This window comes from Hemiscyllium ocellatum, chromosome 11, assembly GCF_020745735.1.
Source record: "Hemiscyllium ocellatum isolate sHemOce1 chromosome 11, sHemOce1.pat.X.cur, whole genome shotgun sequence".
In the NCBI taxonomy this organism is placed as follows: domain Eukaryota; kingdom Metazoa; phylum Chordata; class Chondrichthyes; order Orectolobiformes; family Hemiscylliidae; genus Hemiscyllium; species Hemiscyllium ocellatum.
Genome location: NC_083411.1, coordinates 90,309,698 through 90,335,472, shown reverse-complemented (window position 1 = coordinate 90,335,472; position 25,775 = coordinate 90,309,698).

Genomic DNA, 25,775 nt, shown 5'->3' with positions numbered 1-25,775 from the left:
CAATCATGGCTTGGTAGTTGTACCCATGAATCTTTATAAATAGTTTACCATTTCTTGGAGGTCACTTCCATCCGGAAGCAGCTTTGCATTCTCATGCCTTTCACATCAGTACTCACCTCTCCTGGTTTGGCTGATGTCAGAACAACTTTGCCAAACCTTCCATTGGAACAGCTGGGCACCTCTCCCTCTGGCCATCCTGAAATGGATGGTGATCCCAGAGGTGGGATCGTACTCTCTTACGTCAGCAAGTTTGAAAAGGTGAGTGGTCAGCTATCATCTAAATAAAAACAAACTACCGTGGATGCTGGAAGTCTGAAATAAAAAAAAGAAAGTGCTGTAGAAACCCAGTAGGTTTGGCAACAATGTTCCCGCTAAGCTATGTGGCCATTTTGAGGATCTGGGGATGGCGATCAGCCTGCCAACGCCATTCAAACCTAAATAATACAATGAGGTAATTAATTAAATCTCATTGAGGCTGGCAGGGCAAGTGATTTGTCAAGGCTGCAACATGTGGGAGCTCATGTGTGTCATCGTGATCCAGGCCAAAAAGGTCTCTAATAAGTTGTTGATGTTTGAGCAGTAAGGCTCAAACTTTATGGACCAGAAGTTGAACTGCGGACACTGCAATATCTCAGAAAGGGGAAAGGTTATCTGGATTCTTTGTACCAGTATACAGTCACATCACTTATAGTAGAGTCTTTTGACTTGCCCGGTGGTCAAGGGTAGGCAGGTGGGACTGCAAGTGAGACAGGTGAGGAGATCCAGAGGGCAGAATTGTAGGTGTGGCAGCTTTTGCAACTATCCAGATTTGATGTTCTATCAAATTGTTTGAATGGGGTTGGGGAAGGGGGTTGCTACAAACTGACCATTATACCATTCACTGGAATATATGATATAAGAAACCATCCAAGTTGTGGAAGCAACAAGGAATGAAACAAAGGATAGTATAGTAAAAGCCATATACACTGCTCTCTGTAGCAGAGAGGAAGAGTCCAGATAGTTGTGTTGCCTGTCCTGTGCCAGGATTTGGGGCATCTGCTCAGGGATAAAGAGGAACTTACATGGAAGGGGGAGGATCCACTGTCATGATTCATGTAAATAATGGCATAGGTCGAATTAGGAAAGAAGCTATGCAGAGAGTTTGTGAGTTGCTAGGCTCTAAATTACAAAGCAGATCATCAATGATTATAATCTCTAGATTAGAACCTGTGCTGCAAATGAGTCAGCATACAGTGCATTAAATCTGAGAGATGAATAAATGGCTCAAAGACTGTTGGGAGAAGTGGATCCCAATTTGTGAGGCACTGGCTCAAGTACTGAGGAAATTGGTGGCTGCACCATTTGGATAATTTACACTGGAACTGTGCTAGGACTAGTATCCTTGTGACCAGCATAACCAGGGAAGTAGAGGGGATTCAAACTAACTAGTGAGGGTAAGAAATCAAGTATGGTATGCGGTACATGTACAGTCAAGAGAAGAAAATAATAATGTGGGAAATGAGATTCAGAGAATGAGAGCAATAAAGAGAAAAGAGAAAAAAAATCTAAGAATGTACCAACAATGAACATTAGATGTTGCAAAGATAACAAAAAGACGAAATGAAAGGTTCTGGACCAGATGCACATACCATTCATTAGAAATTAAATGAATTGATAGCAAATAAAAGCAAAATACTAAAGCAAATAAATATGATCCAAAAAGATCTGATCACTGAGATGGGGCTGCAGAAATGACAAGGATTGGATCCTGAATATTAAGAACATGTGAAATGGGAGCAGAAGGGAGCATACTTTTAAGGTGAAAGGCAGAGGTTGAGAGGGGATTTGAGGAAAACATTTTCACCCAGAGGGTGGTGAATGTCCAGAATGCAGGAAACTTCACAACCTGTAAATGTACTTGCATTAGCATTTGACGTGTCATGATATTCAAGACTGTGAGCATAGAATGACAAAGTATTGGTGTAGGTAGCATTATGTTTTTGGCAATGTAGATTTGATGGTCTGAAGGGCCTCTTCTGTACTGAATAATTCTATGAATCAGAATAGAAAGCTAGGTAATGGTAATGGGAGACACTGTTAATCAAGGATCACATTTGTACAATAACTAGAGATGACCTTCATTCAGGAGATACGGTTGTGGAATGTGTTTGGGTACAGGTGAGGAATAGTAAGGGAAAGAAAGCACTAATAGGATTGGTCTGGAGGCTCCTTAACAATAGTCACAATGTAGGACAAAGTATACAACAAACATATTGAGTGCTTTTGGTCAAGGTGATTTGAATCCACGTATAAACTAGAAATATCAAGTTGGCAGTAATAGCCTGAATGAAAGTATATGCAATATTTTCAAATTGTTCTTGGAGCAACATGTTCTGAAATTAACCAAAGTGCAAGTTATAATAAACTTGGTCTTGTGTAATGTGACAGGATTAATGAACTATCTCAAAGTAAGCACACCCTAGGTGGTAGCAACTCAGTATAATTTCATTTTGGTTTGAAAAGGAGGAGATTGGGTTTAAGATCAGTATTTTAAACTTGCAAAGGGGCAATTATGTTGGTTAGAAGCTGAGCTAGATGAAGTGAACTGGCTCATTAAGCTAGTGATAGATCAAGAAAGATACAGTGGCAAACGTTTACAGGAACAGTTCAGAATACTCAGCAGTATATTCCTACTACAAATAAAAATTCTAAAGAGAAGGGTCACCATTTACAATCAACTAAAGAAGTTAAGAAAATCATGCAAACTTAGGGAAAAATCATATAACTGCACAAAGATGAGTGGCAGGTCAGAATATAAAGAATAGCAGAGAATATTGCCTGATTAATCAGGAGGAAGAAATTAGAGTATGAGAGGAAGCCAGTCAAAAACATAAAAATGGATAACAAGAACTTCTATAGGTATTTTAAAAAAGGATAAGGAAAGTGAGTGTTCTCTCAGACATGGGGAGTTCAAAGTACATAAGAAGGAAATGATAGTTGAAATAAACAAAAATGTTGTTTTCATCTTCACTATAGAGAACACAAGAAAAAAGGTTTTCTGTCAGAGTGTTCTGAGACTTTGCCTCAGAAGGAGGTGGAATATTTTTAAGGCCCAGGTAGAGATACATTGATTTTTGTTATGAAAGGGAATCAAAGGTTATTGGGAATGTAGAATTTGAAACAAAAACAGATGAACCATAATCTTACTGAATGGCAGAAAGGTTCAAGTATATATCACATTTCATAAGTTCGTATGTTCATTCAAGGATGTGAACAGAACTTTGGTAATATCATACCTAAAGACATTCTGTGCTGTTTTGATCTCTACCTTTAAGGAAGGATTGATTTATATTGGAGGTGATACAGTAAATATTCACTGGATAGTTTCTTTGAACGATCAGATGCTGAGTAAATTTGATCTCTATTCTTGAGTTTAGAGGAATGAGGGATAATCTCTTTGAATATGACAAGATTCTTAAGTGGCTGGCTATGTTTGGCACTAATAGATTGATTCCTTTGGTTGAGAAATTGAGAACATGGGGGCACAAGCTCAGGATAAGGGGTTGATCATTTGGGACTGAGATGAGCGAAACCTAATTCACTCAAAAGAATGTGAATGTCTGATTTCTCCATCTCAGAAAGGTGAATGTGCTTAAGGCTGAGATAAAGGCTCAGATGTGTGTTCTCTGAGGAAATCGAGGAATACAGGGAATGGCAGTAAAATGAAATAGAGACAGAGATTAGCCATGTTCTTACCAAATGACAACAGGCTCAAACCAATGTTTGGTCTACTTCTGCTTCTATTTTCTTCTGTTCATTTACTCATATGTATACGTTGTACCTAAACCATGTCCTTTTGCAGATTCTGATGAACAATCATTAACCTGAAACTTCAATTTGGATTTTTGCTGACTTGCGATGACTCAATGGCATGAGAGCCCTGATTCTGAGATTCCCGACCCCATTCCCAAGGTTTCTGGTTTTCAAGGGTGCATGCTGGTTTGCATCACAAACCCACACCCAGCAATCCCAACATGCTAATTCCATTAGGGAGACAGGCTTGGCCTGGTACTCGACAATTTTCAGACAAATGGACTGTGTTCGTGCCAAGAATACATAATGATACATGGTTGAGAGCCCAAAAATCCATTAATCACTTGAAATACATGAGTCAGTGCTGATTGACAGCTTTAGTTATTTGATTTCTGCTATCAATTCCTCAATGCTCATTTACCAAAGGTTAAGATTTTTCAAGAGTTTTTCAGTTTCAGCTATTGACATTTTTATAAAGAGACAAGACAATTGACATTTTAATTTTATTGCAGTGATAAAGAGACTTTTAATATTGTGGAAGAATAACAAGAATAGAGTTATTTTATTACACATCCAGTTGTTTCATAGGATTCATTCATTCCTTGTAGACACTCTAGGACATTGAATATGGAAGTATCGTGGGAGGGTGTATATATATGAGGGTCTGTGGAGTTGGATGAACCAGCATAGTCTGGAATGGGAGCCTGAGGAGCAAAAGGATTCAAAGGGGCATGGACAGGCCGTGGGGCGTGCTTGGAGTGAAGTGGAGAGTGAGATGTGCGGAGGAGGGCCTTCTGATTTAATTGTTACTGGGACAAAGTCCTGCAGGCTTCAGGCAGGTCTGTAGCTGCCTCCAAACTTTCCCCAGGGTAAGTTGATCCACTGTCAGCTGGCATCTACCCCTTGGCAATGATGATCCTATCCCTGCTGACTCTTTTTTCCAAGGTGGGCTGTCTTAGCCAGGGAATTTCTCAACCTATAGGACACAACACGAGGATGAAATGTGACCTCGAAACTCCATTTGTCTCCACCAGTGCTGTCTACTGAGTACTAATATTTTCGATTGCTGTCGTCACTTCTTTGAGCTAAATTTTCTTGTCACTGTATCCTATCCAAATCTGGTCCGTTGTGTCTCCAATTTTATTTACCCTGCCTTGCATTTCTGTAAGTAAACTCCAAACCCATCCTTTATCTTTCCATATTTGTCCTAGTTTATTTTCATCATGTTTCATTAGCAGAAACCTCATTCAGCAACAGGTACTTGATCTGCTCCCTACTGCACTAGTCAATTCTTCACAATTAAACATATTATCATATCAACCAAGAGGCTTTGGAGACTGTTTGTTTGTGATAACATTGTATAAGATACCAAGGAGATGCCAACAACCATACATTCACAGAGGCTCCTATATAAGCATGGCAGGCAGATTGATGAAAATAGCAATAATTAAATAAATATATCAGCGGTCACTTAATTTGAGGCTCTATTTGGAGAACGTTTAGCCTGGTTGACATGTAGGTGATATGTTGTGCATCATTTCAGTTGTTGTTTGCCTTTGTTGCTATAGTAATCAATAGCAACAGTTTAACATATGAAGAAGCAGACTGCTGGAGAGACTTCTGTCAACAGGAGGTCAATAGTGTCCGTGATAATTTCCCGGCAACCACTAATTAGCAATGTGTTGGAGTCACTAGGAGCCCTTGTAGCAACAAATGTTCTTTAAAAGTAAAATTAAATACAGATGAAGAACCATAGCATTGTTCATTTTTTTTAAAGTAACACTGTTAATTGTAATAAAAACAGAAATTCCCACAAAACTCAGCAAGAGTGGCAGCGTCTGTGTGAAGAAAGCAAAGTTAACATTTTCAGTCCAGTCTCTCTTTGTTAGAAGCTGTGTAAGCTCATATTGAGCTCAAATGAGAAATTGGTTTTATTTACATTGTCAATATATTATCAGATAAAAGAATACCAAGGGGCAGAAAATATGCTGTGCATTCATCACTGTAAATTATAAAAGATAGAATAAATAATTAAATGTTCTGGTACAGATGTTCCAGGTCTACCTTTTACAATCATGAAAAATTTGAGAAGTGAGCTGATGACATGGTGAATGCTAACCTGGCTCATTAAGTCAAAAACAAAAACTGAAAATGTTGGAAATATTAAACAGTCCAGGCAGCAATGGGCCGGTGAGCTGTCAGAACAACTGAAAAACTGCAAATGCCACAGCGATTAATGAACAATGTTTGAAAGCACAATGAAAAATTTCCTATTAGTTACTTTACTTCATCATTTCTGCAGCTGAAAATGCGTTGCTGGAAAGGCGCAGCAGGTCAGGCAGCATCCAAGGAGCAGGAGAATCGACGTTTCTGGCATAAGCCCTTCTTCAAACGTCGATTCTCCTGCTCCTTGGATGCTGCCTGACCTGCTGCGCTTTTCCAGCAACACATTTTCAGCTCTGATCTCCAGCATCTGCAGTCCTCACTTTCTCCTAGGAAAAGGAACAAGCAATATTGCCAGTTGTGAGAATCTAACAGTGGTTAAATAGCACTGATGGAAGGACAGGCAAGTATTGTGGAGTTTTCCTTTATTATTCTTGAGAATAACAGAGCACTTAGCCAAAGAATTTCTTGGAAATGAAATAGTACAAGCAGTGTCCATGATCTGAATGATTTTGTGATGGAGCAATCTGATAAATCAAATGTGTATCCTTATTTCATGTCTTTTTCCATGCTTTCATCTGCTCTTCTCTTGGCACAGATTAGGGTATCATTCAAAAGATCCATCTATGAGGCTTACACAGCAACATCACATGACATCTTTTCAAGGTCATAATTCTGAAAGGAACGTCTTCACTGGATAGGAACAAATTACTGCAGGTGCTGGGATCTGAACTGAAATTGCTCTGATAAAGAGTCATCTAGACTCAAAACCTTAACTTACTGTCTCTCCATGGATGCTATCTGACACATTGTGATCTCCAGCATTTATTATCTTCAATCAATACTTGTGGGTCTAAATTGTCTAAGTATAACTATCATCATCTTCTTATTTGACTGATTTTCAGTTTTTTAATTGTTAAAGGACTTGTTCATTAATCTGTAACTTTGCTGCTTCTTTTTAAGGATGTGGGCATTGTTGGCTGTACCAGCATTTATTGTTTGTCTGTAGTTGCTTGTGAGAAGATGATGGTGAGCTGCCTTCTTGAACGGCTGCAATCCATGTGCTCTAAGTAGATACTCCAAGCCATTATGGAGAGAATTGTCGGGTTTTGACCCTGCAACAGTGCAGGAACGGTAACATATTTCCAAGTTAGGGTGGTGAATGGCTTGAATGGGAACTTGCAGGTGGTGATGTTTCCATATATCTGCTGCCCTTCCCCTTCTAGATGGAAGTGGTCATGGGTTTGGAAGGTCTAAGGATCTTTGGTAAATTTCTTCAGTGCATCTTGTTGCTAGTACACACTGCTGCTATTGAGTATCAGTGGTAAAGGGAGTGAGTGTTTATGGATGTGGTGCCAATCAAACAGGCAGTTTTATTGTGGTTGATATCAAGCTTCTTGAGTGTTGTTGGAATGGCACCAATCCAGAAATGTAGGGAGTATTCCATCACACTCCTGACTTGTGCCTTGTACTTGGTGGACGGGCTTTGATGAGTTACTTTCTGCAATATTCCTAACCTCTGACATGCTCTTGTCGCCATTACATTTCTATGGTCTGTTCAGTTTCAGCTCAACAGTAAGCTCCTAGGATGTTGATAGCAGGGAATTCAGTGATGATAACACCTTTGAATGTCAAGGGATGCTGATTAAATTGTCTCTTATTGGAGATGGCCATTGCCTGGCATTAGAGTGGCATAAATGTCACTTGCCACTTTTCAGCCCAACCTTGACATGGTCCAAGTCTTGCTGCAATTGGACATGGACTGCTTCAATATTTAAGGAGTCCTGAATGGTGCAAACCATTGTGCAATGATCAGTGAACATTCCCATTTCTGACCTTATGATGGAGGGAAGGTCATTGATAAAGTAGCTGAAGATGTTTGGGCCTAGGACAACACACTGAGGAACTCCTGCAGGGATGTCTTAGAGTTGAGATGATTGACGTCCAACAACCATGACTAACTTCCTATGGGCCAGGTATAACTTCAACTAGCAGAGAGTTTTCCTCCAGATTCCCAATGATTCCAGTTTTGCTAGGGCTCCTCGATGTCACTCAGTCAAAAGTGATCTTGATGTCACGGCTGTCACTCCCACCTCACCTGTTCTTTTGCCAATGTTTGAACCAAGGCTGTAATGAGGTCATTAGCTGAGTGACCCTTCTGGAACCCAAAGTGGGAGTCACTGACCAGATTATTGCTGAGTAGATGCTGCTTGATAGCACTGTTGATGACACCTTCCATCACTTTACTGATGCTTGAGAGTACACTGATGGAGCAGTAACTAGCCAGGTTGGATTTTCTTGCCTTTTGTATACAGGACATACCTGTGCAATTTTCCAAATTGTTGGGTAGATGTCAGTGTTGTAACTGTACTGGAACAACTCGATTGCAGGTGCAACAAGTTCTGGAGCACAAGCCTTCAATACTATTGCCAGAATTTTGCCAGAGCCTATAGCTTTTGCAGTATCCAGTGCATCCAACCGTTTCTTGATGTCACATCAAGTTGGCTGAAGACTGACACCTATGATGCCAGGCATCTCTGATGGACATGATTTGAAGATGCTGGTGTTGGACTGGGGTGTAAAAAATGAGGTCTGCAGATGCTGGAGATCACAGCTGCAAATGTGTTGCTGGTTAAAGCACAGCAGGTCAGACAGCATCCAAGGAATAGGAAATTCGACGTTTCTGGCATAAGCCCTTCATCAGGAATGAGGATAGTGTGCCAAGCAGGCTGAGATAAAAGGTAGAGAGGAGGGACTTGGGGAAGGGGCGATGGAGATGTGATAGGTGGAAGGAGGTCAAGGTGAGGGTGATAGGCCGGAGAGGGGGTGGGGGCGGAGAGGTCAGGAAGAAGATTGCAGGTTAGGAGGGCGGTGCTGAGTTGAGGGAACCGACTGAGACAAAGTGGGGGGAGGGAAAATGAGGAAACTGGAGAAATCTGAGTTCATCCCTTGTGGTTGGAGGGTTCCCAGGCGGAAGATGAGGCGCTCCTCCTCCAGCCGTCGTGTTGTTATGTTCTGCCGGTGGAGGAGTCCAAGGACCTGCATGTCCTCGGTGGAGTGGGAGGGAGAGTTAAAGTGTTGAGCCACGGGGTGGTTGGGTTGGTTGGTCCGGGCGTCCCAGAGGTGTTCTCTGAAGTGTTCCGCAAGTAAGCGGCCCGTCTCCCCAATATAGAGGAGGCCACATCGGGTGCAGCGGATGCAATAGATGATGTGTGTGGAGGTACAGGTGAACTTGTGGCGGATATGGACTGGGGTGTACAAAGTTAAAAATCACACAACACCAAATTATAGTCCAACAGGTTTAATCAGAAGCACTAGCTTTCAGAGTGCCACTCCTTCATCAGGTGGTTGTGGACGACACGATTGTAAGACATAGAATTTGTAGCAAACGTTTATAGTGTGACGTAACTGAAATTATACTTTGAAAAATATCTTAATTGTCTGTTGAGTCTTTCATCTGTTTGAATACCATGATAGTTTCACTTCTTTCATATGTAAATCACAAAACATTTTTAAAAAAAGTTACATTCTCAGGTTAACTGTAACAATTGATGTCAGCCAGATAATATGTTGAAGGTGTTAGCCCCCTGTGTTCCCTGTCTGTGCCATAATGTTTAAAGCAAATGTCTAAAGTTTTTAAGCAAAGCACAATGTAACTCTGCAAGTACAAATTCACCCCACAAACATATATGTATATGTGTGCATGTTGGTTTGAGTGTGCGTGTGTGTGCCTGTCTGGGGTGGGGAGGGGTGGGGATTGTGAGTGTGAGAGAGAGTGTACATGTGTGTGATCATAGAGTGTCTAAGTCTGTGAGAGGATGCATGTGTGAGTGTGGGAGTGTGTGTGTCTGTAGTAGTGTGTGTGTCTGGGGTGGGGTGATGTGAGGGTCTGTGAGAGTGTATATGTGTCTGTGTGAAAGTGTAAAGTGGTCTAAATCTGTGAGAGGATGCATGTGTGAGTGTGGGAGTCTGTAGTAATGTGTGTGAGTGTCTGTGTGCGTGTCTGTATACGTGTGACTGTGTATATGTGTGTGTATAGGAGTGCCTGTGTGTGAGTGTGTGTGCGTGCATGTGCGCGTGTAGGAGTGTCTGTGTGTATGTAAAGTGGAGGCTATGGCAACAGATGAATGGGCACCACACAAGAATCAACAGACAGGAGTGTTCCCTCCCAGTTGGGGAACACACCAGGGACCAGTACATTTGACTCGGACCTTCGGGTGACTGTCCTCCAAGGCAGACTTCGGGACAGGCAGCAGCGAAAAGTGGCCTCAACCGGGACCTTGGGTTCATGTCACACTACAGGTGACCACCATTGCACTGTATACACACACACACACACACACACACACACACACACACACACACACACACACACACACACACATCTACATATACATACACACAGGCACTCCTATACACAGACACTCACACACACTCCTCCAGATACACACACTCCCATACTCATACATGCATCCTCTCACAGACTTAGACCACTTTACACTCTTACAAACACTCACAACCCCCCATCCCAGACACACACACACACTACTACAGACACACACACACTCCCACATTCACACATGCACCCTTTCACAGACTTAGACACTCTACACTCACAAATACACACATATAAACTCTCTCACACTCACAACCCCCCCACACCAGACAGACATACACACACACAAACCCATGTGCACACATACACATATACATTTGTGGGGTGATTTTGTACTTGCAGGGTTATATTAGCTCAAAAACTGTAAGACTCTGTTAACTCACTTTTTAGATTAGAATCAGTCTAAACCTTATGGCACAGACAGGGAACACAGAGGGCTGACACCTTCAACATATTATTTGGCTGACACCAATTGTTACAGTTAACCTGAGAATGTAACTTTTTTAAAAAAAAGTTTTGTGATTTACATATGAAAGAAATGAAACTATCATGGTATTCAAACAGATGAAAGACTCAACAGACAATCAAGGTATTTTTCAATGTATAATTTCAGTTACATCACACTGTAAACTTTTGCTATACATTCTGTGTCTTACAATTGTGTCCTCCACAACCACCTGATGAAGGAGCATCGCTCAGAAAGCTAGTGCTTCTAATTAAACCTGTTGGACTATAACCTGGTGTTATGTGATTTTTAACCTCTGACAGAGGCTGACATTAATCATCCACTTGACCATTCTGGCTGAAGATTGTTGTGAATATTTCAGCTTTATCTTTTGTAGTGATGTTCTGGGTTCTCTCATCATTGTGAATGGTAATATTTGTGGGGCCTCCTTCTTCTGTGAGTTATTTAATTGTCCACTACCATTCATGATTGGATGTGGCATGAGTGCAAAGGTTAGATCTGACCCGTTGATTGTAGGATCACTTAGCTCTGTCTATCACTTGCTGTTTATGCTGGTTGTCATGCAAGTAGTAATGTTTTATTGTGCCACTAGGTTGACACCATTTTCAAATATGCCCGGTGTTGCTCCTGGTCCCCCTTCCTGCACTGTCCATTGAATCAGGGTTGATCCCCTTGCTTGATAGTAATGGTTGAATGGGGGATTTGTAAGGAAGTAGGATATTGAGATGGAATACAATTCTTTTGCTGCTGATCACTTACAGCACCTCATAGAGGCCCAGTCTCACATTGCTAGATTTAGCAATGTCTCATTTAGCACAGTGATAGTGCCACACAGCACAATGTAAGGCAGTATCAATGTGAAGGTGGGACTTTGTCTCCAATAGGACTATACGGTGGTCATGCTTACTGATACTGTCATGGACAGATTCATCTGCAGCAGACAGATTGGTAAGGATGGGGTTTAGTATGTTTTTCCCTCTTTAGATTACTTACAGTGTGGAAACAGGCCCTTCAGCCCATCAAGTCCACACAGACCCGCCGAAGCGCAACCCACCCATACCCCTACATTTACCCCTTACCTAACACTACGGGCAATTTAGCATGGCCAATTCACCTGACCCGCACATCTTTGGACTGTAGGAGGAAACCGGAGCACCCGGAGGAAACCCACGCAGACACGGGGAGAACGTGCAAACTCAGTCAGTCGCCTGAGTCGGGAACTGAACCCGGGTCTCAGGCGCTGTGAGGCAGCAGTGCTAACCACTGTGCCACCGTGCCGCTCTTGTTGGTTCCCTTACCACCTGCCGCAGACCCAGTTTAGTAGCTATGTCCTTTAGGACCCAAACAGCTCGATCTGCCGTGCTGCTGCCAAGCCATTCTTTGTGGTGGACACTGAAATTCCCCACCCAGAGAACATTTTAAATCCTTGCTATCCCTATTTGTCCTTCCAAGTGTTGTTCAACATGGAGGAGTGCTGATTCATCAGGTGAAGGAGGATAGTATATGGTAACCAGCAGGAGGTTTCTTTGAACATGTTTCACTTGAAGTCATGAGACATCATGGAGTCTAGAGTCAATGCTGAAGACTCCCAGGGTATTCCCTCCTGACTGCAAACCACTGTGCTACCACTTCTGCTGGGTCTGTCCTGCTGATAGGACAGGACATATTTAGGGATGGTGATGGTGGTGCCTGGGACATTGCCTGTAGGTTATGTTGCCATGTTTATGCCTATAGGTAACCTAACACCTTCATCCCCTCCCCCACTCACCTTGTACTCTATGCTACTTTCTCCCCACCCCCACCCTCCTCTAGCTTATCTCTCCACGCTTCAGGCTCTCTGCCTTTATTCCTGATGAAGGGCTTTTGCCCGAAAAAGATTTCGCTGCTCCTTGGATGCTGTCTGAACTGCTGTGCTCTTCCAGCACCACGAATGCAGAATTCATGTTTATGCCTATGTCAGGCTGCTCTTTGATTAGTCTGCCAGGCAGCTCTCCCAATTTTGGCACTAGTTCTCAAAGGATAGGGTCAACAGGGCTGTTTTTGCCATGTTTTTGGTTTGCTAGGTCATTTCAGAGGGCATTTAAAAGTCAACCACATTTCTGTGCATCTGGAGTCACATGCAAGCCAGATCAAGTGAGGATGGCGGGTTTCCCTCTTTGAAGAACTTTACTGAGCCAGATGGGTTTTTCAGCAATATTCATTCGACTCTTAACTCCTTGTATTTATTTCATTCAAATTCCATCATCTATCATGGTGGGATTCAAACCTGGCACCCCAGAACATTACCTAAGTTTCTAGATCAATAATCTAGTGATACTGCCAATATGCCTTCCCCAAATTGGTATCTTAATCTTCACATGAGAGACCATCCCATGAAGCAGCATTATCAGTAATGCTGACAAGTACTTGTCATCGAGCATAATATTGTTCTAGGCTATTGTGACAGAGCAATCCTGGATAGGAAAGCAAAATTTATCAATCAGGTGCTGGCAGAAGGGACGGAGAGGAAGGAGAGAAAGGAACGGCTTTGTGAGGCTGATAGTCACATTTCCCTTCCTCTTTTCACTTTACACAACAGGTATGGAGAGTGGTAGCAGAAAGGACAATGTTGCAAACCAAATCCCCAGCTAAAAGGATGTTGAGACTTTATATGTCAGATTGTATGTAATCTTCTAAAATATGGGAGCAATATTGCAACACATTACAATTACCAGCAACAAGGCATACAAAAGTGCAATTTATGCCAATATTTCATGTTGAAAATGTAATACAGTAAGATTACAAGTAAGATAAGGTTATCCTGCCACAATTATACCAGATTAAAGAACGCTTTTAAAAACAAGCAATTATATCTATTGATACATTTCTAAAATATATGTGGCAATTCTTAGAGAACTTTACACATGTATTATAGACATTCAATTTGTAGTATGCAGGGTTGCTCTGAAACCATGCAACTGTTTTTCTTAGTTTTGCATTTTGGCCATATCTCTGCTATGGCAGAGAACACCTTCAATATAATTGATCAGGAGAACATCAGAAAGTGGAGTGAGACGGCTCGAATCCTAATCTTGTGCAATGTCAGTAAGGAATTAGTCCATCACACAATGCAATTTCTACTTAAGCATCATGCAATAACTGAGCTGGTTAATTCTGGTTACTTGAGACTGCACTTTATTGCTTGGTTTTCACTTGTCTTTTTTCCAACAATGGGAGAACACAAAAAACTCAACACTTCTCCCCAAATAAACAACATTTCACAGCATCAAGTACTATTTTTATTCTTATTTCTATCAAGTAATGGTACAGCTGTGTTCACTCCAAAGTACATAGATAGGAAGATTAAGAAGGAAAGACAAGGTAAATCATGGTGAATGGTTTAAGATAAGCAACTGCTCTGACCCCTTGAAGGTCAGGCACCTGTCTAACAGTAGTGTAATGTTGTTCCTGCTTCTGCTGCATTTAGTTATTTCATCACCTGTTAATTAACTGAGCTTTCTATTTAAACGGACTTGGCTACAAAAGTTACTTGTGACCATGGAAAATGCACTGCATGGTCTTGGAAATTCCACTTCTGTATCTTTGATCAAATTGTGTTCGTTCAATAGGCACATTGGACCCATTTAGAATACAGCCAGAAGCACAGCAAAAGATCAAAACAAATAATATTTGACAACTGCGCAAAAATTGTGCATCAAGATGTTTCTGAAGAAGATCATTTTTAAATGTGGATTGCAGGTTTACTATAAGAAGCAGCTCTGGCACTCAATGGGAAGTATCTTGAAATAATATCTAAAGCATAAGTTTTCTTGGTTTATTGTTTCACTATTTCCTCATGGTCATATTTTTGCTCAGCTGTGGCTTTGTCACCCTATACTTCGAGCTCCGCTAAATACTGTTTTACAAAGTATTTGTAGCTTGCAAAGATAAAGAGCAAAGTGTTGCTACATACTAAGATGCCCCTATTTGGTCAAGGTATCAGCTATTTTAGGATCTCAACAATCTTGACTGTCTTGCTGAAGGTGATAACACTACAGTTCTAATGCCCCTTCTAATTCTTGGCCTCTCTAAGTATATCCTCTCAGTTATTGCAAGTTAACCAGGTCCATAATGACAGATACTGTCTGGAGCGCACTGATGGGAGATTTGATATTATAATGAATCAGACTGCCTCGACATATTTAAAACTCGTTAATTGGATTTATTCAGATGTTTCTGCCTTCAAAATCCATAACTGGTGCTAAATTACTGATGGTTTGGAGATGTCTGCATTTTTAGACAAAGTCTAAAAAATGTGTTAGGTTTACATTTCATGGTGTCTTGCCTTTTTTGTAAAGAATTGTAGCAAAGTATATTAATCATGCATAAATTCTGCTAGTATCATGATTGCACTTTATGGGGTCACTATTTAAATGGATTATGTCAAGTTAGTAAACGTATACTTGTTTTAGACTGTCCAAACAATACCTTCATATCTTTACGAGCAGCACCTAAAACTTATCCAGTTAATCCCCCATGTTCTGTTTTGTTAATAAGAGTAGTTTTGTTACCTCTGTCGAATAATTCATTAACCAAGCTATTATTCAGATCATTTTCAAAATATTTCCTGAAAAATAGACTTCATGTACTGCCATTTCTATTGATTTCTATGAATTGGAAGATGGCAATGTGAAGCTGGAAATCTATTGCGGAGTAGAGTAAATCTGTCAGCAGAGTTCTCTGCACTTAGGAGAGCAGACATATTCAAATCAACTCTGGACTCATAATTACTGAGACTTCGAGCAAGGGCAGTAGGTCACATGGTACTTCGAAATAGCCGAACAGCACGTTCATACAACCGTTGAAGCAGATTGCCCAAGTTCCTGTCAGAAAATATAAAGAAACAGAATGTTTACAGACTTGTATGTTTAAAATCAGCATAGAGTTCAGACAATGCAAATTCAGAGTTCACATCAGGGATCAAATTTGTGTCTTCATTGTGTTATACAGGTTACAAAAGTCAATTTATCCAAGTTTCAACACAATTATTTAATCTGAAAGGAAATCCAGAGCTCTTCAAATAATGACAGATCGCTATGGTATTCAAAATAGCTATGTTTTGTTAAAAAAATTCAATGAAACAAGGTTATCTGCATTCATAAAAGTGATTCTTGTAATGTGTGATTCAGAATATTTTTAAAATAAACTGGAAAATTCCAATTTTTTTTATTCATAGTAGTCACTGGCTGGGGCTGTATTTATTGACCATTCTTCAATGCCCTTGTGAAGGTGTTGATGAGTTGCCTTTTTGAATCGCTGCAGTCCATTTTGTGTTGCCATTCAGGAGGAAGTTCCAGGTCTTTGACCCAGTGCTGCTGAACGAACAACAATATATTTCCAAGTCAGGATGGTCAGTGGCTTGGAGGGGAACTTGAGAGTAGTGATGACCTCTCATAAGTGCCACCCTGTCATTCTGGATGGTAGTGATTGTGGCTTTGGAAGGTACTGTCTGAAAAGCTTTAGTGAATTTCTGAAGTACATTTTTGCAAAATGTCTGTTTCTTTTTTATTTCACTGTAGGATTGTTGTTGTCCTTTAAGATATATGCCTGAAATTTCCACAAAGGTTTTCCAGAAGGAGACAAGTGGAACTAACAGCAAGAGAAGGGAGATGGTTAATACTGACATTTATCCAAAGTTTCTGGCAGTGCTCCTCCAAATTTGTTGTGGAAAGTTAAATCTGGAGTAAAACTGGCAGAAATTGTTTTGTCCTAGTTATGCAAAACAAGCTTACTTTAGATTCGCAACTTGCTTTATACTCAGCTCCAAGGGACTTTCATAGAAAGACAATTGGGTGCAATGTAAATCAGGTTGCTTACTCACCAGGAGCCTGTTCGACTCAACTGGTTAATCTATTGCTGTGATATTATCACTAATAATCATTACATCTTATTTTTAAAGTCAAAAGCCCAAACATTCTGAGTGGGAACAATCAGAAAGATGCTGTTAATCTGGGTTGTCAGGATTTGAAATTTGGGACAATATTTACCTATCTTGTCCGTCAACCTCTTCAGTCATTCAAAACACTTCTATTGGAATCAAAGTCATCAGGATGAAATACAAATGGGTGAAATATACATAGGATGTATCTCACATAATTTTCACTACAGCAATACTGGATGGAAATAATACCTCTGTATATATAACCTCTAACATTACTAAGGAATGACGTGGCAGTGCCAATGTCAGACTAGGGTGAACAAAGTTAAAAATCACACAACACCAGTTTATAGTCCAACAGGTTTATTTGGAAGTACAAGCGTTCAGAGTGCTGCTCCTTCTTTTGGTAGCTAGTGGAGCAGGATCATAGGACACAGAATTTATAGCAAAAGATCATAGTGTCATACAACTGATATGATATATTGAACAAACCCACATTACGTTCAGTTTTTCATCTTTTAGAATGGGTTGCAGGTTTAGATTCATTAGTATATAAATCCCAGGACATCTTTCAAGTCACATTCCCAAAATAACTTCAGGTTTTACAAAAAAAAGTGACATCTCAGTTCAGACAATGCATTAAAGTATAATAGAAGGTGACATGTCAGCTTAGACAATACATCAAAATATAAAAAGAAGTGATATATTCTGAGCTGAGATGTCACCTTTTTTAATAAAACCTTAAGTTTCTATTTTTGGAGCAGTTGAAACATGAGGCCAGACCTTCTATCCGAGGAGTAGGGACATTATCACTGTGCCACAGCATCTAGCTTGTTGGTATAAATTTTAAAGTTTTTTAAATTTGGCTTTTTTTCCAGTCAACCTGTTTCGAGACGTTATTACACATATCTGGAGCAGGTGGGATTTGCACCCAAGCCTCCTGGTCCAGGAGTAGAGACACTACCCATGCACGACCACAGGGTCCCTTCCCTTCTATTTAGATATTTTAAATTCAACTTATTTTTCTAATCAACATGATCAGAGACATTATTACAAACCTCTAGAACAGGTGGCATTTGAACCTGGGTCTCCTAGTCCAGGGTAGAGACACTACCACTGCACCACAAGAACCTAGCTTGTTGGTCTAAGTCCTGATGAAGGGCTTGTGCCCGAAACGTCGAATTTCCTGTTCCTTGGATGCTGCCTGACCTGCTGCGCTTTAACCAGCAACACATTTTCAGCTGTTGGTCTAAGTTAAGTCTGTTGATGAAGACCAACATTGCTTTACCATGTATGTCATTTCTTCAAAGATTTGGCTAATCTTTTGCGAAAGTTAAAGCAAGTGATCAGGATAAACTTGTTGGAAAACTTCTCCCCATTAATTATAGAGTATTATACCAGGATAAACTGTGCTATGAAATCAAAGCTCCGTCAGCAGACTCATATTTGCGAACAGATTCAGTCTTGTTATATTGACAGGTTGGAATCCTGAAGTATCACAGGTACTTTTCGTTCTTAATTCCAAAATGTGTTTCTTTTAAAGAGAACTGTTATAGAGGCAAAATGACATCAGGTTGTGGCACCAATCGACTGTAATGCCAAAAGGTGTCAAGGAAATGTCATCACGTGGAGAAGCCGGTATTGGACTGAGGTAGACAAAGTTAAAAATCAACTAGGCGAAAGTGAGTACTATAGATGCTGGAGATTAGAGTCAAATGTGTAGTGCTGGAAAAGCACAGCAGGCCAGGCAGCTTCCAAGGAGCAGGAATATCGATGTTTCAGCAAAAGCCCTTCATCAGAAAGTTAAAAAAATCACACAATGCCAGGTTATAGCTCAACAGGTTTATTTGGAAGTATAAGCTTTCAGAGCACTGCTTGTTGTCAGGTAGTTACCTGATAAAGGAGCAGCGCTCCGAAAGCTTGCACTTGCAAATAAACCTGTTGGACTATAGCCTAGCGTAGTGTAAAGAAATTTCAAACTGAGGGAGGGCTAACAGGCAGGCTTACTGTGATACCCTCACCTCACCTCAACCACACAGCAGAAAACTACCACTTACAGACATTTTTGCAATTTTCTTTTCCAGGGATTTACAGAAAGACATTTATAGAGAGCTTTAACACAAATCAGGCTGCTCTAGACAAGAATGTGCCTTGTACATAGTGGAAATCACACAGCAAACACGCTTGCAATGAAGATGTTTATTCCAAGTGCTGCAGACCAGTTTAAAAAGGAATCAGAACAAAGGAACTTCAACCAGTTTACAGAACAAAGAATTGCAAAACTCCACTGTTTAACTACTAACATCAACACTATTAGTGCAACGCAATAAGTGCTGAAATGTCAGCTTATCTGCTCTTTATGAATAATTCAGGAATAGATCTGTATAACCACTTTTGTTACTTTTAGCTTTTTTGGACTCAACTCTTCTCTCTACTCTGCATGAATGTATTGTGTGCAGCTTTATTTCTCCTGTGTAGCAAATGATAAACTGCAGCTTTGTTAAGTGTGGTGCTGGAAAAGCACAGCCGGTCAGGCAGCATCCAAGGAACAGGAGAGTTGACGTTTCAAGTATAAGCTCTTCTTGATGAAGACCTTATGCACGAACTGTCGACTCTCTTGCTCCTCGGATGCTGCCTGTGTTTTTCCAGTACCACGTTTTGACTCCTTTTAAAACCAGCTAATTTGGTACTGTGCCAAATGTATCCACGAGGAAAATGTTCTATTAAGTATGTAACCTTACTATAACTAAGAGAGGAGCTGGGTAAAGAAGGGAAGCCAGTTCTCCCTGCTAACCCAGAAGCTTAACAGTTTGAACTGTCACACACAGTATAGAGATGTACAGCAACGGACACAGACCCTTCGCTCCAACTCATCCATGCCAATCAGATATCCTTAATTAATCTAGTCCCATCTGCCAGCACTTAGCCCATATCCCTCTAAACCCTTCCGATTCATATACCCATCTAGATGCCTTTTAAATGTTGTAATTGTACCAGAGTCCACCACTTCCTCTGGCAGCTCAATCCATTCACGCACCACCTTCTACATGAAAAAGTTGCCTCTCAGATCTCATTTAAAATTTTTCCCCTCTCACCCTAAACCTATGCCCTCTAGTTCTGGACTCCCCCACCCCAAGGAAAAGACCCTATCTATTTCCCTATCCATCCCCTTCATGATTTTATAAACCTCTATAAGGTCCCCCCTCAGCCTCTGACACTCCAGGGAAAACAGCCCCAGCCTATTCAGCCTCTCCCTATGGCTCAAACCCTCCAACCCTGACAACATCCTTGTAAATCTTTTGTGATCCCTTTCAAGTTCACAACATCCTTGTGATAGGAGGGAGACCAGAATTGCATACAGTATTCTAAAAGTGACCTAACAAGTGTCCTGCACAGCTGCAACATGACCTCCCAACTCCTATATTCAATATGGAAAGCATACCAAATGCCTTCTTCACTATCCTATCTATCTGCAACTCTACTTTCAAGGAGCTATGAACCTGCACTCCAAGATCTTTGTTCAGCAATGCCCCCTAGGATCTTACCATTAAGTGTGTAAGTCCTACCCTGATTTGCCTTTCCAAAATGCAACACCTCACATTTATCTAAATTAAACTCCATCTGCCACTCCTCGGCTCTTTGGCCCATCTGATCAAGATACCATAGTAGTCTGAGGTAACCTTCTTCGCTGTCCAGTACACCTCCAATTTTGGTGTCACCTGCAAACTTACTAACTATACCTTCTATGTTCACATCCAAATTATTTATATAAATGGCGAAAAGCAGTGGATCCAGGTCTGTAACCATAATGAATTAGGAATGTTTGCTCATTGTTCAGTAATAACAAACTAGAGACTCATCCCATAACTTGAACTCACAGATAAAACAGAAGAATTAGAATGGTGAATGGTTACTTAGAAATTAATTTTAATGGGATAAACTGCAAAATAATCGCTTGTGTTTCCATTGATACACGACAGAAATATCTGCATTCAATCTCTGCATGTTCTAGAAAAAACTGTGGGGAAGTTACTTTTCAGTGTACAGTCACATCTGGGAAAAGCACTTAGAGCAACTGGAAGTCCTCTTTTAGAAATTAACAGTCGGCCATTAATATGAGTGACATTGGGCTAGGTGTTCTCAGTTCTGAAGAGGAGTCACATCAGACTCAAAGCATTAACTCTATTTCTCTTTCCACAAATGCTGCCAGACCTGCTGAGTTTCTCCAGCATTTGTCATTTTATTTCCAATTTCTAGAATCCACAAGAATTTGCTTTTAATTGAGTTGTTATCCTTCAGCAAGGTTAATCTGGGAACAACAGACCAATTGGGTACTTCTCCAAAAAAACTCAAACATCAGAGACAATGCTACATAAGAGAGAAAGAATCTCTTTGTTTATTACTGGCTCTCAAACATTGTGAGAGATGTGTCCGAAATAGGTATAGAGAGTCTGCAGTCCATACTGACCACAATGCATTCACTTTGGTGGAAAAGTTTAAAGCTTAGAATGCTTGGTTACTCCATTGTGTTTTGTTCCTTCAACTTTACCATTAAAAATCAATTCAAAAGGAAGTTAAATGTAATTGCAGATACTTTGTCCAGAACATAAGGAAACCCAGTTAGAATTGAAAAGATAACACTGACTCAGGCTAATAGAATCAATACATGTTTAAGTCTGTCTTCTGTTTTATAGTTTCAATTCTCTTTCATCCTTGTCATGAAATTAGGATGAATCTCATTTCATTCATCCAGCAGCAGAGATGTTAAAATGATGTGCTGGAAAATGCTACAGGCATTTGAATCTTTAATTACAACATGTATTCATTTTTGAAAGAAGACTGTTACAGAGCCAAAATAAATCCAGGTATAAAATTAGTGGCTGGCTGGCAAAATGTTATATGTGAGACTGAAGAATTGTAACACTTAAAGGTGTCAAAGAAACTAAAATCAGAGACAGTGTGACTGAAATAATGAGGAAACTCGCTATTCCACCTCCGGTGCTCTCAAAATGACAGCCACTTCCTGCAGACATTGCTGCGAATCCTGTCAACTACGGAGAATTTGAGTAGTCTTTCACTTTTTCCGAGTGGTTAAGGCGTTGGACTTGAAATCCATTGGGACATTCCCACGCAGGTTCGAATCCTGTCAACTACGGAGAATTTGGGTAGTCTTTCACTTTGGACCAACCAACCCAACCACCCCGTGGCTCAACACTTTAACTCTCCCTCCCACTCCACCGAGGACATGCAGGTCCTTGGACTCCTCCATCGGCAGAACATAACAACACGACGGCTGGAGGAGGAGCGCCTCATCTTTTGCCTGGGAACTCTCCAACCACAAGGAATGAACTCAGATTTCTCCAGTTTCCTCATTTCCCCTCCCCCCACCTTGTCTCAGTTGGTTCCGTCAACTCAGCACCGCCCTCCTAACCTGCAATCTTCTTCCTGACCTCTCCGCCCCCCCCCCCACTCCAACCTATCACCCTCACCTTGACCTCCTTCCACCTATCACATCTCCATCACCCCTCCCCCAAGTCCCTCCTCCCTACCTTTTATCTTAGCCTGCCTGGCACATTCTCCTCATTCCTGATGAAGGGCTCTGGCCCGAAACGTCGAATTTCCTGTTCCTTGGATGCTGCCTAACCTGCTGTGCTTTAACCAGCAACACATTTTCAGCTCTGATCTCCAGCATCTGCAGACCTCACTTTTTACTCGAAGATTTCTCCTTTCAGGCTTGTACAAAAAAGGCATCAGAAAAGAGCTTGCACACCAGTCTTTTCATTTTTATTAGACAATAAGCACTCTTGCAAAGGAGGTAAAGAAAGGGAAAACTTTTCTAATTCTGAGTACTGAAAGCCAGAGACCAAAGAAATCAGGACAAAGGGACTTCAGTCAGCCTATAAGACCGCAAAACTCAAAAATCAACTGTTTAACTGCCAGCATAAATGTAACAATGCAAGTTAATAATGGCTGCAACATCATCTGTTCTCCTCTTCACAAACAATTCAGAGGCTGATCTGTCTCACTCTTTTTTACTTCAAATGTTTTGAACTCGTTGCTCATTTCTAATCAGGGTGTATGTGTCTTGCGTAGTTTTTCTTCTCATATGTAGTAATTAATAAACTCACTCACTATGTCAACTCAAGAAAGCCTGGTTAAATTGGTTCCTTTTAAAGCATAATTTCATTTGGAGCTAGTTGAAAGGTATGCAAGTCTTGTTAAACCAAACAATTGGAAGAAAGAGAGTCAGTTTATCTCTCTCATCTTGGAGCTTAAAACTTTGGCATAACCCATCTAGAGCATTTACAAAATGGGGAACCTCACCCAAAGACTGGTCAAAACATTTTGCACAAGCAAGCTCATATACCAACAGTTTATCTCATAATAGCACTCTTACCTATTCCAAAAACGTCATACGTGTAAAGTTGAACTATTATGAAATGTTGGAGTTTATTTACATATTAACAACATGGGCTCAAAAGCATTTTGTTTTAATTGTTGACTGATGTTAAACCATCAGGAATGAAAGAAGGTATTATCTTGATGAAATCTCTGGAAAGATTGCCTGGTCTGTGCCATAAAAGATAATACAAAATTATGGTGAAAATATTTTCATAAATGCCATACATTTTGCAGGTCTAAGTAAAGCTATTAAACAGATATCTTGGCATGTAAATCATATTTATATATCTTTCCAAAAATCATGCTTATGAGAGATTCTGGGCGTTTCTGTTTCCACTAGAGTCAAATATTTGAGCATGTTCTAACACCAACTATCTATAAATAGAATTACTGATTAACAATAAAATAGTAGCCTTTAAGAGTCATCTTTCATCGATGCAAAATTGAGTGGATGATGTCCCTATTAAGATGTAAAATAATGCCAGTTTACTCACCGAACACTGCCTTGGCCATTTCTGAAACGGTTCGGCTGAAAGCAGAGGAGTGAAGCAATGGAAGTGAGACCACTGAGCAAAGCTGACAACAGCCAGTGCCTGAGGGACATTGTTGTGAATAGAAACAATGGTACAAATTGGTTAATCTTTGATTGGTTTATCGTTAAAGGATGCTTCCCACAACAGTCTCTTAGCTATGCTTAGACAGTAATCAGTAAGTAGATCTGCTGGAAGTAATTATGTGTAACTTCTAGGTTGTTACAATTGTGTTTGGTCAGTTGTCACAAATGAGATTATTCAGAACAATGTCAAAGCATCAGAAAATTCCAGATGCTTAGTGAACATTTTCATTCCTATTGTGTCTCAGAAAACTGCAATCAGAATCACTGGCACTCATTTACTATTTAGAGATGTGGACACATGCGTGCACCAATGAAAGCCTGGAAATTTCTGCGTAAAAGACCTCTATGTTTGTCAATGACACAGCTGTATTATAAGAATTAGTGGTTGACCAGGAATTGCACTGTCTTTCCAGTATTATAAAACATGGTGGCTGAGCTTTTACATCAACTCCCCGTTCCCACCACTTAATCCAACATTACTACTTTCTATTCTATTTCTACTTTCCCCATTGTCTTTGATTTCCTTAATGTCAAGGAATTTATCAATTTAAGTCTTGAATATGCTCAATGACTGAACATCAACGGATGTCAGGATGAGAGAATTCTCAAGGTATGCAAATTCTCAGTGAAAAAAAATGTCTTCTCATCTCAGTGCCAAACGTTTGACCCCATATTCTGAAGCTTTGACCCCTAGGTTCAGACTCCAGAAAAAAAGAGAAAGCAGCCTCTTAGCATCAAACCCTCTAAGAATTTTACATATTTCAACAAAATCACACTAATTCTTCTAAATTTAATGGAATATATTCCTATTCTTTCAATGACTCACAGATTATCCTGTTTATCATAGATTAGCCTATTTATCCAGAGTGGATCTCTTGAAGTTTTACAGTACATTGTCTAAGTCAAGCATATCCTTCACTATATAAGAAGACTAAAATTATAAACAGTTATAAGTCATGTGTTGATCTCAACATAATGAATGAGACAGTCCATCACTCAAATATTCTTGTTCTTTCATATTTTTTAAGCAGTTTGATAGAGATCATTGAGGAAGGAAAGTGATCTGATTTTCTACCATTCCCATTTGTTATGGACTAGGTCAGATCACTCAAAACACTCTTAAGCAGGCAGCCCAGACCATAACTTTGCAATTTGTTTTGGTAAGTGTACAGTGAAAATTACTCGGTTTAAGTGAGCAAGGTTGACTACCAGGTTTAAAACAGACAAAAAAAATTATTCACAAAATTACACAATGAAACACGAATAACAGAATAAAGGACCCTTAAAAGTCTCAGTCTATTCAAACTAGATTTAAGTATGCTGTTCCGAATATACGTAACAGTCCAATAAGCAAAACCCCCCCTCTTAAAAAAAACAGTATAAGTGGAACACATACTTACAGGTTGAAGTTAGAAGGAGAGAGTTTCCACACAGCTCACTGTTGAACTCCCAACCAGTTCTGGACCCAACTAAACTGCTCAGCTCAGCCAGAGAGTTGACGACTCCCCTTTCTTTATATAGGTCACTTCTAAAACATGACCACTTTGGCCTGAAGTCTCATCTGTTTACATATAAGCAAAAAAGCCTCTCAATACCCTTTAATCTCTGTACCAAACCAGACTGATCAGAGCCCAGCCTGCTTTATTACCCCTCTGAAAACAGTCAAGGACAGAGTCTCCTTGAGCCAAGAAACAGCTTTTAGAAAAGAGGGGACTAGCTTTGTGATGCCTTCCCCTTAAAAAAATGCCCCATCAATAACAAAAGATGGCTTCATTTTTAACCCTTCAAAAATCCAGTTAGTACTCTAAACACAGATATACACTATACCAACTATAAACATGCAAACATGCGCAACCACTTGCAAATTCAGGCTATGGTACACCCACCACCGAATGCCTCTGTATCTTATTCAAGTCTCAATATCACATCGGCAATCACATTTTCATGACCTGCCAAATGCACAATTGTCAAAGTGAATGGCTGCAACAACAAGCTCCAGCTAAACAGTCTGGCATTTTTGTCT